The sequence below is a fragment of the Onychomys torridus genome, chromosome 10 (genome assembly GCF_903995425.1).
Source record: "Onychomys torridus chromosome 10, mOncTor1.1, whole genome shotgun sequence".
Lineage (NCBI taxonomy): Eukaryota > Metazoa > Chordata > Mammalia > Rodentia > Cricetidae > Onychomys > Onychomys torridus.
Window position 1 is genome coordinate 31234729 of NC_050452.1, and position 14046 is coordinate 31248774.

General features: G+C 48.0%; 1 protein-coding gene across 7 annotated transcripts in view; it reads left to right on the plus strand.

Moving 5' to 3' along the window:
• Positions 1–10340: 10340 nt before the first annotated feature.
• Jakmip1 (janus kinase and microtubule interacting protein 1) overlaps positions 10341–14046 on the plus strand; it is a 123799-nt gene continuing 120093 nt past the window's right edge. For 3 of the 7 annotated variants that reach the window (XM_036201666.1, XM_036201665.1, XM_036201667.1), the window contains exon 1: positions 10345–10643. The gene's annotated coding sequence lies outside the window, so the exon portion shown is untranslated. Of the gene's footprint in view, positions 10644–14046 lie in introns of all 7 variants that reach the window. The other 4 variants (XM_036201661.1, XM_036201662.1, XM_036201663.1 and 1 more) reach the window with 3 other exon arrangements.

Here is a 14046-nt window from a genome sequence, read left to right on the forward strand (position 1 = left end):
TGGTGGTGCATGCCTTTAATCCCAGCACTCGGGAGGCAGAGGCAGGCAGATCTCTGTGAGTTTGAGGCCAGCCTGGTCTACAAAGAGAGTTCCAGGAAAGGCTCCAAAGCTACACAAAGAAACACTGTTTCAAAAAACAACAACAACAACAACAAAACCCCAAAACCCTGGGTTCATCCTCAGTACTGAATGAACTGGGCACACTGGAGTGAGCAGGCTTGTAATCTCAGTACTGGGAGAGTATTGGAAAAGGGTCATAAGTTCAAGGACACCCTAGGCTATCTGAGGTCCTGTAACCATGAAAATGGAAACATAACTAGGGGGAAATAAGCTCAAGGAAACTCCCAGATAGGAGAGAGAGGAGGAGCTGGCACCCAAGATTGTAGAGAAGCTGCTGTTACATGTATGGAACTAGAGAGAAATTCGGAACCGGTGAAGAAATAAAGATAAAACCATGAACAAATGGGTCTTCTGGAACTGAACACACCATCTCAGAAATGTAAAATTTTCTGGGTTAGCTTTGCATAAGATAAAAGATAGTGGCCATGAACATGGAGCAGCAGAGACCCCCCCTAGGCTGAAGCAGAGGGAAAGGGATGCCAGGAGGGGAAGCCTCAGTGACTTGAGGAGTGCTACATATGTCAGCTTTGGAAGAGGGGAGGCAGATAGGAATACTGGAGTAAATAGTTCCAGAAGTTCTAAATTTGATGAAAACAAATATCAAACAACTCAACAACCCCCAAACATGTGCATACATGAAGATACATTCTAGCCTGTTAGAAATGAACAATAAACAAAATCAAAGCAGCCAGAGAAATATTGCTTAAGGCATTAGAGTCTTACAAATAAGCATGGTGTTGATATCAGAGACAGATCAATGGAGCAAGAGATGCACAAATAGACCCACACACATGTGGGACATTGATTTTTTTTTTTTTGACAAAGATGCAAAGAAAATTCAGTAGAGAACAGATAATGTTGTTTAACAAATGGTGTTGGGACAATTGGATAACTACAAGAAAATCAATTTTGAGACAAATCTTAAACCATTTATAAAAAATTCTTCATAATGAATGACAGACCTAAATGTAAAAGCTTAAATCTGAAAAACTTGCAGCAGGAAATGGGAAAAAAATGGTGTGGCTTTAGGTTAGGCAAAGATTTCTGAGATACAATAGCAAAAACATAAGATATTGCTTAATATGAAAGGATAAGAGACTGGGATAAAGAAATTACATTATTATAAGAATATATGATATAAATACATGTAAGTGAAAATCTTCAGTATTCAATATGAAAACCAAACAATAAACAATGGCTCAAGGGCTGGAGAGATGGCTCAGAGGTTAAGAGCACTGACTGCTCTTCCATAGGTCCTGAGTTCAATTCCCAGCAACCACATGGTGGCTCACAACCATTTGTAATGAGATCTGGTACCCTCTTCTGACCTGTAGTCATACATGCTGTATACAAAATAAATAAATAAATCTTTTTAAAAATTGAAAAAAAAAATGGCTCAAGAGTTGAATAAATGTGAAGATAAATAAGTAGCAAACAAATACATGAAAACAGATTTGTTATTGATCATGCATTCAAGGGCATGGAATTCAATGACATGGCACATGCACCTGTGGGAAGGGCAAAAATGAAAAAGAACGGAGCTGGGGAGATGGCACAGTCAGCAAAGTGCCACCATGCAGGCACAAGACCTGGGTCCAGATTCCTAGCACTCACATAAAAAGCTAGGTGGCATGTCCTGTGTGTCTATGATTCCTCTTATGGGGAGGCAGAGTCCAGAGGATCACCAAGCTTTCTGGCCAGCCAGTCTAGCTGAATCAGTGAGCTCCAGATTCGGTGAGAAACTCCGGAAAGCAGTAAAGAAAGATATCCAACATTGAATTTAGGGCGCGAGTGCACACGCACGCACACACAAACACACAGACACAAACATATACACATAAACATACTCATACATATATACCACACATACACACAATAATTAGAACCTCAATTTAGTTCTCAGCATCCACATAAAAAGCTAGGTGCAGTGTATCTGTAATCCAGCACTGACAAGACAAGAGACAGATGGATCCCTGGGCTCAGTGAGCAGCTAGTCTAGTCTAATTGGTGAATTCCAGGTCCCAGTAAGCCCTATCTCAAAAACCAAGGTAGATTGATCCTACATACCCACTAACATGTGTACATGCCCATGCACATACACAAAGCAGAGAGAAGAATAAGAGGGGAAATGGAAGGATGCACAATCAGGAGATGTAATCTGTAAGTGCGCTCTCTCTCTCTCTCTCTCTCTCTCTCTCTCTCTGTATATGTGTGTGTGTGTGTGTGTGTGTGTGTGTGTGTGTGTGTGTGTGTGTGTAAATAAACTGTGATCAATTCAATGCACGGCTGATCAAACTCTAACACAGCTCTTTGCAAAAACTGCCAAGCAAATTCCCAAATTTATATGGAATAGCAGACAGAGGGTTAAGAGCAGCTTCCATGCTCTGAGACAATGAACAAGCTAAGGGAGGTGCCCAGATAGGTGAGCAGGACAGTGTGGCAAGAGGCAGAGCAGACAATTGAAATGGGATAATCAGGGCAAACAAAACATAAGGGAAATTCCGTGTGTGTCACAGGCTAGGCACAAAACTTTAAAGTAAGTGTTGCTGGTACTGCTGTTAATCTCCTCCGGGGAAAGACAGACTCACACTGGCCTAGTTGCTTGTAAGCCTCCATTCTGGATCTGAGAGATTGCTCAGCAAGTAAGGGTGCTGTCTGCAAAAGCTTGAAGACCCAGGTTCAATCCCTGGAACCCATGTAAAGGCAGAAAGAGAGAGCTGACTCCACAATGTTTTCCTCTGACTTATACACATGTGCTATGACACGTGTCACACACACACACAATGATGTAACAAATAAACATGCAACAAAACTGTAGTTCCAGGGACACTAATATTTGAGATGAAAAAAAAGCAAAACTTGAGTGTACCCTGAGGGAATGTGGGAGTATATTCTGTTATTGCTTTAAGATTGAGAATTTATTAAAACACAGAATCACAGAACAGAGAAAAGTATTGCCAAGCATTGACTGCATCGAAGGTACTGTTTTCATTTATGCAGAGGAACCCACAGCAATATGGGAGAAGACATGTGTGGAGCAGATCCCAGCCCAGCACTGGCACCCAGAAGATGTAGGGTTATGGCTGGGACATGGCAAACATTTCCTCTATAGCTGCTATGTGATAAACTGGCACACATGTCTTGGAGGGTTGTTTTGTATTGTAAAGTTGACGATGCTCATACCTCTGTAGACTTTCCAGCCATTCCACTTCTATGGCAGACACACTTCTATCATGGTTCTCCTTGGGGCAACTTTGCTCTCCCTTTGCTGCATCACAGGGGAAGATGCTCTGGCCCCTTTGGGATGGAGGCTGGAGATGCTGTGATGCTTTGTTTGTGCCACAGGCTGGACACAAGATGGAGTTTTAAGTAAGTGTTGTAGGTAAGTACATAGCCCTGTTCCCTACTCAAGAATCATCCTGCCCCAAAGATCAACTGTGCTCTGGAGGAGCTTGGTCAGAAACCCAAATGCTCAAGTTGCCTTGTTGCAATGTGTTTTTAAACAATGTCTCTCCAAGACACAGGTACCCAAAATATTAGGGATTTTTAAAGGTCTAAAAATTTGGATTAGATTTATAGTCACAACTTCCTGCACATGGAGTGAGAAAGACAAACACTGAGGGTAGAGGCACAGGGGATGGGACCTCGCATGCTGTTGTGTAAATGAATGCTGGTCCCTAATGCTTATTCCACACTCCTGAATGCACTATGATCTACAAGCACATGTAGACCAACAGTCATGCCTCTGCCCCACCCTGCTCTCACAAAGCAATGAGAACTCACTGCCAGGGGGGACAGTGACAGAGGGTGGCAGTTTCTTTGGAGCTGTCTTGGGTCTATACCAGTCGAATTGTGTGGTATAGTCTTACTGTCTTTGACTTTGTGGGTTTTACTTTTGAGGTAGAACTGACTTTATTGGAAGCCTCTCACTGGCCTTTGGAGAAGGTGTTTGTTACATGTCTTTTCTGGTATTCTTGCAATATGCCACATGGTAGGAAAGTTTTCTACATAAAGATACTTTATGGGGTCACCTTTTTCACCCAAGTGCTTTTTAGCTTCTTAATTATTAAAAGATTTACTTTTATGTTATGTGTATGACCGTTTTACCTGCAAGTATCTCTGTGTACCATGTGTGTGCCTGGTGGACATGGAGGTCAGAAGAGAGTGTCAGGTTCCATTCCTTGGAAATGGAATTATGGATGGTTGTGAGTTGCCGTGGGAGCACTGGTAACTGAATCCAGGTCCTCTGCAAGTGCAGCAAGTGCTCTTAACCACTGAGTCATCTCTCTAGCCATTCCCTGCCCCCTCTAATAATAGGAGGGGCTATTGCCCTCCAGGGTCAGAAGAGAGCATCAGATCCCCTGGAACTAGAGTTACACATGGTTGTGAACCACCATGTGGGTGCTGGGATTGAACCTGGGCCCCATGGCATAGCATTAAGGAGGGCTTGTGAGACTAGTTAGAGCCTTGTAACTGCCCCTAACAAAGGGCTTTGTTTGGTATTTATTGAACACCACAGAAAATAAGATATGGAAAAGAAGTGAAAATGAGGATTTTTTTTTTACAGAAATCTTTAACAGAGTTTTAGAAGGAAAGACGTTACCTCATGACCCTAGCTGAACTGAGAAGAACTCTAACTACCAACAGATGTTATCAAACTGGATCTACAACATGGAGACTTATTATTGGTTATGAAAGCTTGGCTTTAGCTTAGGCTTGACCCACTAGCTCATAACTTAAATTAACACATATTTTTATTAATCCATGTTTTACCACATGGCTTTTTACCTCAATCCCATTTTGTATGTTCCACTTGTTCTGTGTCTTGATCACATCTCTGCATGCCTCAATTATCTCTTCTTCCTTTCTCTGCCTGGAAGTCCCCTCATCTCTCCTGTCTAGCTATTGGCCATACAGCTTTTTATTACACCAATCACAAGGTGTCTTAGACAGAGACACATCCCCCCCCCCGCCCCGCCCCAGACAGGGTTTCTCTGTGTAGCTGTGGGCCTTTCCTGAAAGACCAGGCTGGCCTCTAACTCACAGAGATCCACCTGGCTCTGCCTCCTGAGTGCTGGGATTAAAGGCATGCACCACCACCGCCCAGCCCAGAGACACATCTTTACAGTGTAAACAAATATTCCATAACAGTTAATTGTGTAGTCCTTTGCTTGTTTGTTTTTCAAGACTGGCTTTCTCTGTATAGCCCTGGTTGTCCTGGAACTCTACAGAGCAGGCTGGCCTTGAACTCAGAGGTCCTCCAGCCTCTGCTTCCTGAGTGCTGGGATTAAAGGTGTGGGCCACCGTGCCCAGCATAAGTCCATAGTCTTAAACCATCTCATAGCATATTACTATTAACTTGGATTCAAGGTTCGGGGAAAGCTCAGTCTCTTTAAAGGCAAAGAATGTATTTAGAAAAGGTATCACTACAGACTACATAGTGAGTTTAAGGCCAGCCTGGAATATACAAAACACTATTTGAAAATAACTTACAAGGACAGACCACATTATGATTCCCTTCTAAAGCTGCAGCACACAGTAACATGGGTTGATCATGAGAACTAGGAATGCAGGAGTAATATGTTACAGGGTCCTAGGAATATCTATTAAAAATAAGCCTAGATCCAGAAACTGGCAACTCTGCCCCTAGGAAGACATCTCACAGGAACAGAACTCCTGGCATTTAAGGACATGTGTGGAAGAGTGTTTCATGCCATTGTCTCTGGATGGCAGTAATGAAGAGGCTGGCCACCAAGAGGAAAGTGTATAGCAGTTCTGCCCCTCAGAAGGAGAGAGACCCAAGGCACTGGAAGGATTTTCCTGAGGTGCCAATGGAGTGCAGAGTGAGAACCAGAAAAATGTGGCTAATGTCTCAGCATTAGGGCACTTGCCTAGCACATCTGGTAGCCTAGGATCAACCCCCAGTACTGAAAACAAAACCCAAACTAGCCAGGCTATGGAGATGGGCCACCAGTGGGGTATGATGGGGGTGGGGGGAGGGAGTCTGTACTTTATAGAAAGTTCTGTGCACGTGTTTGCACACAAGGAGAGACATTGAAGCAAGGTTAGCAAGTGTCTATAAACTTATCCGGTGAGGTAAGATTGAAGGTGGCTTTTATTTTCCTCTCCATGATTGCCTGCACTATTTAAATCTTTCTATAGGACTCACTGAGAGCAAACTACACCCATTCAAGAGTGTGAACCAAGGTAGCAGGGCCCTGTCAGGGGAACCTGCAGCTCCCACATGAAGCCTCATGACCTAGCTCTGAGAGTCAAGCTAGGCTCACAAGCCCCCGAGGCTGACACTCCTAATTTTTGGAGGAAACCCTGCAGCCCCTGACCACACCTCCCTGATTCTGTACAGAACGAGAGCCTCGCCTCAGTGAACTGCCTTCAAGGTTATCAAAGGATGATCGATTTTTTTAAAAGCTCCTTCTATTTTGAGGGAATTGCAGAGCTGTCTGCAGTTACCAGTCACTCTCTGGCTCGTGACCCCTGAAATCCTTCTCCCTCTCAGGAGTAGGCCTCCCACCACAGGGTGGCTCTCTGGGCTTCTCAGAAGGTGCTTCTATGCTGGGAACACTGTGAATGCCATTGTGTGGAGCTGAGCCTTGGACCTAGGGCTGGGTGTCACATGACACAGTGCCGGGGTGCAGTTTGGGATACTAGGTGTGTCCTCAGGTGCTTGCTACCTGGGCACAGCTTCCCCTCCTTTATTAGGACAGCATGATGGCATCCTTCTCACCAGGCCTAACTAGGGTTATATGCAGCAGCCACACAGTGGCACTGGGGTAGATTCACCTTCAAGCTTGAGAGGTCAAGCATTGCCCCTTCCAGGGTCTGGGATGGCCTGATGTGCAGATTCCCATGGCCGGTGTTGTTTTGGTTTCATTTCTTGTTGGTGCAATGAAATGCCCTAGCCAGGATTCACAAATAGGCTGCCAGAGCCACAGGGCAACCTGAGAGTCAGTGAATGTTCACTGGCAGCACCAACAGACTTCAGATGCAGTGAGCATACCACCAGATTGCAGAGCCTTGGCCTACCATGATGATGTTTCACTCAGTGGACCTGGGGGAGCTTGGGGACCTGGGTTTTTTCTTCTTTCTTCCCAGGTGGCAGGGATGGGCCCCAGGACAGGAAGTGCTAGTCTGCTTCCCCCCTGTTTATAATTATTAGGTAGATATTTCTCCTCATGAGAGATTATAGCTAGGTATGCTGTCACAGACTTATTATCCCATCACTCCAGGGGCTGAGGCAGAGGACTGACTCACTTCTACTATAGCTACAAGATGAATCTTATTTAGAATAACTGAGGACAGGGAGATGGCTCAATAAGTAACAGCAGCTGTCACCAAGTCTGATGACCTGAGTTCAATCCCTGGGACTCACATGTGGAAGGAGAGAACCAACTCACATGGTGGTATACACACACACACACACACACACACACACACACACACAATCTTATTTAGAATAACAAAATACAACAAAGCCAGAGTGAGACCCTGTATAAAATATATTGTTAATAAACAAGTTCACATTAAGCATTCATTTCTGAAGGAAAGATACAATTTTTACTAATTTTTGGACAATCTTGAAAATGTGCACATCATTCATGAGTCTGAGTCAGGAGAATCTACCAGCATCAACGTTTCCTCCACTCTCATTGCAGAACTCTGAATGATCTACGTCTATGCCTTCTGCATAGAAAAGAATGGTATCAAATCATTATCCCATGAACTCACTCAAAACAGATAAGAAAAAAAAAGTACCAAAGGACTATAGTGGTGGTTGGCAGTCAGGTAAATAATACAATAATTATACTATTTTTCTGAGACTTGTAATGTTTGTGATGTCTAGCTACATAAAACAAAATTTGTTATTCTAAATAAAAATGATTTGACATTTATCTGTGTGTGCCTCTTTCTGTGTATGTATAGTGTATGTGTGTCTGTGTTTACATGCATAGTGTGGTGTGTGTGTGAGTGTAGTGTGTGTGTGTGAGGGGGGGGGACCACTGTGGGAGTTGGTTCTCTCCTTCCACCATGTGGGTCTCAGGTCATCAGACCTTCTAATAGGTACTTTATCCACAGAACCATCTCTATGGGCCCAATTATTCTAAATAAAGATTTGTCTTTTGCACGGGATTTTTAAGGGGAAGGCTCTTTCTTGATTTTAGAAGCTTTGGGCAGCATGAAACTCGTGCACCATAGACGTCTGTTCAGGATCCATTCTTCTCTTACCCATTAACAGAACTCTGTGGTATCATTTGTCTTCATGCATCTGAAAAGTGCTTCTTTAATTGAAAAAGAAATGCAGCTTCCTCTGGTGTCAGAGGGGCTGTGCAACCTTGTTCTGGCCAAACACACCAAATGGGAGCCTCTAGAGAAGCTCCTGAAAGGAGCTGTGGAGTGTCTGTGCCTATGGTCTCTCCCTCTTGACTGGAATGATGCCAGGATGCTGGAAAGACATCACCTTGTCACTATGAGGAAGGAAATCTCATGCTAGGGAGAGAACGCCAGGAGAAAGTTGGGGTTGGCTTGCATTGAGTTTCTTGTTAAGTGAGAAAAAAGCAATTTAACCCACTGTGTAACAGTGCTTTGGATAACTTGTGGCCAAATGTAATCTGTAACTGATACACATGTATCAAAGCAGGGCGAACTCAGTGGCTCTGGTAACAGAAACTTACTGTCTCAGCTCTAAGCTAGATCAGATCTGCTTAAGTTCTCTTCAGGGCCAAACTCCCCTGAGGCTCTCAGAAAACTCCCCCCCTGCTCCTTTCTCAAGTTGGGCTGTTGATCATTGGTGTTCTGGTGTCGTCTTCAGGCTCACAAACTATGTCCTTGTGTGTCTCTCTGCACCCATTTTCATAGGAATGGGAGTCAGACTGGATGAAGGGCTAGTGTACTACAGGATAACCTCATCTTCATTAATGACAATTTCCAAGGTCTTGTTTCTAAACATATTGTGAGGTACAGAGAGACATGGGCTTCATCCCTGAAACACCGGGGGCCTCATCCCTACCATCCGGTGTTCAAGCCACCAGCAAGTCCTACAGTGAGCTTTCTGTTGTTCCAAGCTTTGCCACACAATCTTCATTTCAGTCCATGCTCTCTTTACAGCTGCTCTGCTGTTAATGACATCCTTGGAATCTCTCATATTCTGTGTCTTCCCTCCCCTATTTAGGGGATGGTCTGCACTCTCTGAAGTCAGGCCTGACCATGTGACTTACTTCGACCAATGAAATGCAAGTGGGAGTGGTGCGCTTTTGAGGTGGGAGGGTTGGTTTTACAAACACCTGAATCAGACCGGCCACCTTTCCTTCACAGTGCTCTGCAAATTGTGGGTGCGCCTTCTGACCCAGTCTCATAAGCATGGGCCTGTGACAGATGTGACCTAAGCAGGATGAAGAGTGTAAGCCAAAATCAAGCCAGTGAGACTGTTGCCTGTTTGTTACCGCAGCTCAACAGAGCTCATCTTGACTGGTACATTAAAAGAGTGTGAATCTGGTGCACTTTTCCCAAGGTGCAACAGTCTCTGACCATCCCTTCTTTCTCACCTTTCCAGTCTGCCTTGAAACGGATATTTTCAGTCTCAAATATGCTTCAATGTCTTTAGACACTGTTCCCTGGGCATGGACGCTCTTCCGCATCTTTGATGGTTTGTTCACTATGGTATCCTTAGATCTTAGGGACAGCACAGTAGGTTCTCAATACATATCTGTAGACCCACACTGAACAAATGAATCTCTGCCTAGCTAAAGCCTACCCTCCTGCAAGAACCCGGTTGCCACATTGCATTGTCATGAAGTAGGTTTGGTTCTGTTTTGCTCAATGACAGAGATGTCAGAACCATTAGAATTTTGCGTCTTCTGCTCTGCTTACCACTTGTGACCTTGAACATTTCGCTTTAACCTCTGATCTTCAGCTTTCCCCTTAGCCCGGGGGGGGGGGGGGGGGGGGGGACGACGGGACACTCCGCGGCAGGCGGCCTCTGAGGGCAGGGCGCGAGCTTCCCGGCCTGAGACAGGTTCCCCACGTTGCTCCTGCCTGAGATGATCTGGGTCCGGGACTAACAACCCCTAGGCCTTCCCAGCTCAGTGCGCACGCTCGCCTATGCCCAGAGCTGACCACCGCTCTGGGCTTTTGCCTGGGGGCCGGGAGGACGCCACGCCCTCCATATTGACTGGCGGAAGGACGCACCAATCGGAGGGACGACACGGGAGGGGGCGGGGCCGCACTGAGAGCCGGCTCCCGGCGCCCACCGAACTGCAGCCGCTAGTGTGCGGTGCCGGTCCCCGCAGTCCCCGCATCGCGCAAGGGTCCCCAGCGGGCCGAGCCTCCTTGGCTACGGTCTAGGTTTTCTCTATTTTTATTTTTTGCATGCATTCATTTTCTGTCCTGTCTCGTCCCTTCTAAGGCGGCGGCGACGGCGACAGCGGCGTAGGCACGCGCGCGGGGAGGGGGCGGCCGGAGAATGCGGCGCTCGGCTGCTGCCCGGCTCGGGTCCGAGCGTCGAGCAGGTGGGTACAGGTGTGCCGCTGAGGGAGGGGGCCCGGGACACTGCACCTAGTGGGCGGACCCTGCGGTGGGGACACCTTTACTGAGGCTGCCTGTCCGATCCCCACCCCCAGCCTCCGCACCCCTCACGACAGCCCTGCACCGTTCATCCCACCTCCCGGCCCCGCCCATCTCCCCTCCCCCACTCTCTCCAGACCCCCAACCTTTCCTGTGGTGGCGGCTCTCCCGGACACTAGCTCCTGGCTCCCCTGTGTCTCTCACGCCACCCCGCTTTCCACTCGTCTCCCCCTTATGTCCGGGAGCTGAGGAGTGAGAAGAGACCCACCCTTGCCTCAGCAAGGGGGGCGTGGTTGGCCGGCGGCTTTCTGTCCTGCAGGTCCCCGCCTAGGTGGAGCCCAGGGTCTTTAGGGGTGACCGGGAGGGGGGAGGCCGCCCTGGCGGTATCCCACCCCACGCACTGCACACGCTGCGGCTGCCGGGCTACGCACACCCTCGCGCCGCTCCGCCCACGTGTGCGCCGGGGAGAAGGCTGGGGCGCTGTGAAGAAAGGCTAGTACCCACCCTGTGCCCGGAGGCGCTCCCTAGGCTCGCCAGCTTTTGGGGCTGGCACCAGGATCGGCTCGGCGGTGCAGGGCACCCCGCCGGGTACCATGCCGTGCTCCTGGCTATCAGGCCGGCGACCTTTCGGCCTCGTGTTAGGGATCTGCGCTGAGCGACGCATTCCTAGGCCTTCTGTCCATCATTCCATCCTCCTAGGTGCGGGATCCCGAGGATAGGCCCATTTAGGCCACTGGCCAGGCTGAAGCCTTTTCGCTTCCCTTCCCGCACACTCTTCCCTTCTTTTTTCCCCCGTCGCCAGTCTCTGCTCTACGCTTTAAGCTCAAAGATACATCCACTGGCCGTGCCCAGCCACCTGCCTTTAGCGTACTCAGGCACACTGACCTTGGCCTTTGCTGTGTTCCCATTTTGGGCACGCCCTTCCTTCATTTGGCCAGATCCTTGTAGATCAAAGTAAAGTAGGAGCTCCTGGCCAGTCTAAGCTTCCCGGTATGACAGGGCCTGTCACCCTGGGCTTTCACGGTGGATAGCTGCGCCTTCCGAACCAGCCCAGGTGAAGAGGGCAAGGCCAGCCACACCTGATGTCACCTCCTGTAACTTGGGAGACTCTGATGTGTGGGCAAAGGTGGGGGAGGAGCTGGCTGTTTTTCCAGGACTGAGGGCCGGTTGATGGCAGTTCCCTCAGCTGGGCGGGACAATTGAAAGGGGGCAGAGGGAGCTCATTTTTTGAGTCCGTTTGTGAGGCTGAGGATTCTGCAACATGCTCATGGGACCTTGCTCCAGGTTGGATTGCTGGGGTCTGCACAGGAGTTGGAGGTAATTCTTACCTTGCCCTTTTTGCAACAAGAAATCCTCAAAAGGTCCGTGGTCCCAGGAGATGATGAGACTGCTATTCCCTGTACCACAAACCATCTGCAGAGTCCCACTGTCCTCACTGCTGGCTTCCCTGGCCCACCTAATCCCTTTGCCTGCTGTCCTGCCTCAGCCACTTTTGTGCTCCATGGTCATGTCTGCACACAAGTTTTCTAAAAAATGTTTCTCTCTCTCTCTCTCTCTCTCTCTCTCTCAAATAATGTTCCCCTTTTGTCTGTCTGGGAACTCCATGCGATAAGACCTTGCACTCGAGTTACATTCTTGTGGTTTTCTCTTTATTCACCAGACGGTGTGACTCCTTATCTGCACCTCCCAGAGCTTCACACACATGTGCAGCTACAGGATTTGTGTGGTTTTCCCCTGAGTCAGATCTAGCCCACTAGGGATTTTGGGAACTGAGATATCTTAGACCCTCTATGCCACTTAGCTGGAACAAACGGGCAGGTGTTTCCCACCTGGGTGTTCTGACTAAAGGTCCTCCCTTGGGGAGATTATTACTGTGGTCCCCATTCTCTTGGGTGGGTCTCTTCCTCCAAGGTGATGGAATGTACCCACTAGACTCATCTGTGTCCTGATTCTTATTGCTGTGAGGTCCTGGGCAAGAGGACTAAACTCTCCCACTCTTTGTTTCCTGTATAAACGGGGACAATGTTTCTCTTTCGTTGAGTTGTCTAGGGGATCAGAGGTGTGGTCTTCTTATTAAATGGTGATGATGACAATTGTGTGATGACCTGTGTCCTTTAGTTCTGTCACAGAACAGATGCCCAATGCTGGAAGCTCTCTTTTGCCCTTTTCCAATAAGCTGGTGATCCTAAGAAACTGTCATGGGTGAGGTGAGCTCAGGCCCTTGTACCTCTGTGTCTCTAGGCAAGGCACGCAGTCTCTGTGCTCTGTGGGAGCGAAGGTTATATAAGGAGAGTAGCTTGAGCTGCTCTACCTCCCACTTCTGCTGTGGGGGATCTTATTTTAGCCCCACCGTGCCATGCAGGTAGAGATCATGTGAAGAGGAGGAGTAGAAGATCAGTGAGTCCTTCTCTACCTCAGATGCTGCCCCCCCACTGGGCAGTGTATCACCACCTTCCTGTGGCACTAGCTTGAGATTTGAAGGACCTTCTCCCTGCTTTCTGTGGAGACATGCCCCCATAACATCCCTCTAGCCACCGGGGCTAGTCTGAGGGGTAGAAGGGGGTCCCTGGCTGGCCAGCAATCCCCTGACTCCAAAACCTTGGGGGATATGCTTACTTTGCTTATGTGGTTCCACAGGCAGCTGAAGGCACAGGGGCCACAGGCAGCAGGAGCACCAGGATGGGGGTGGGGGGGGCGGTAAGCTCTGAAAGCCTGAGCTGAAGAGTGGAGAGGCAGGAAGGAAGTAGACACCAGGACAGTGAGGACTTGGGAGAGGTAATGGCATGTTGGGCCAAAACCCTGGCTGGGGGTCTGGAGCGATGGCTCAGCAGTTAAGAGCACTGGCTGTTCTTGCAGAGGACCTGCGTTGGGTTCCTAGCACCCATATGCCAACTCACAACCATCTGCAACTCCAGTTCCAGGAGGTTCTATGCCTCTTCCTGACCTTTGCAGACACTGGGCACGTAAATGGTGCAAAGGCATACACCCTGGGAAGATATTCATATACATAAAATAAAAATCAATCTTTTAAGGAAAGGCCCTGCCTGGACGTAATAGAGAGAAGGCCAGAATTCTGAGGACAGCATAGAGGACAGGAGGTGATGGGGGTGGGAGATGACATTCTGCCCTTGCCTCTGGCTTTGATGTACTTTCAAAGCTGCTCAGGAAGTGTTGTGCTTCTCATGAACTTGCATAGTGGCAGATGTCATAGTTCTTTGAACGTCATGGCAAAGCTCTTACCAAGCACGAGGGTCCACAGCAGGATCAGCAGCTGGTACTGTTGTAAATAAAGTTATTGGAACACAGCCCTGCCCTGCCGTTTTGTGCAGGATGGCTGGTGGCTGCTGT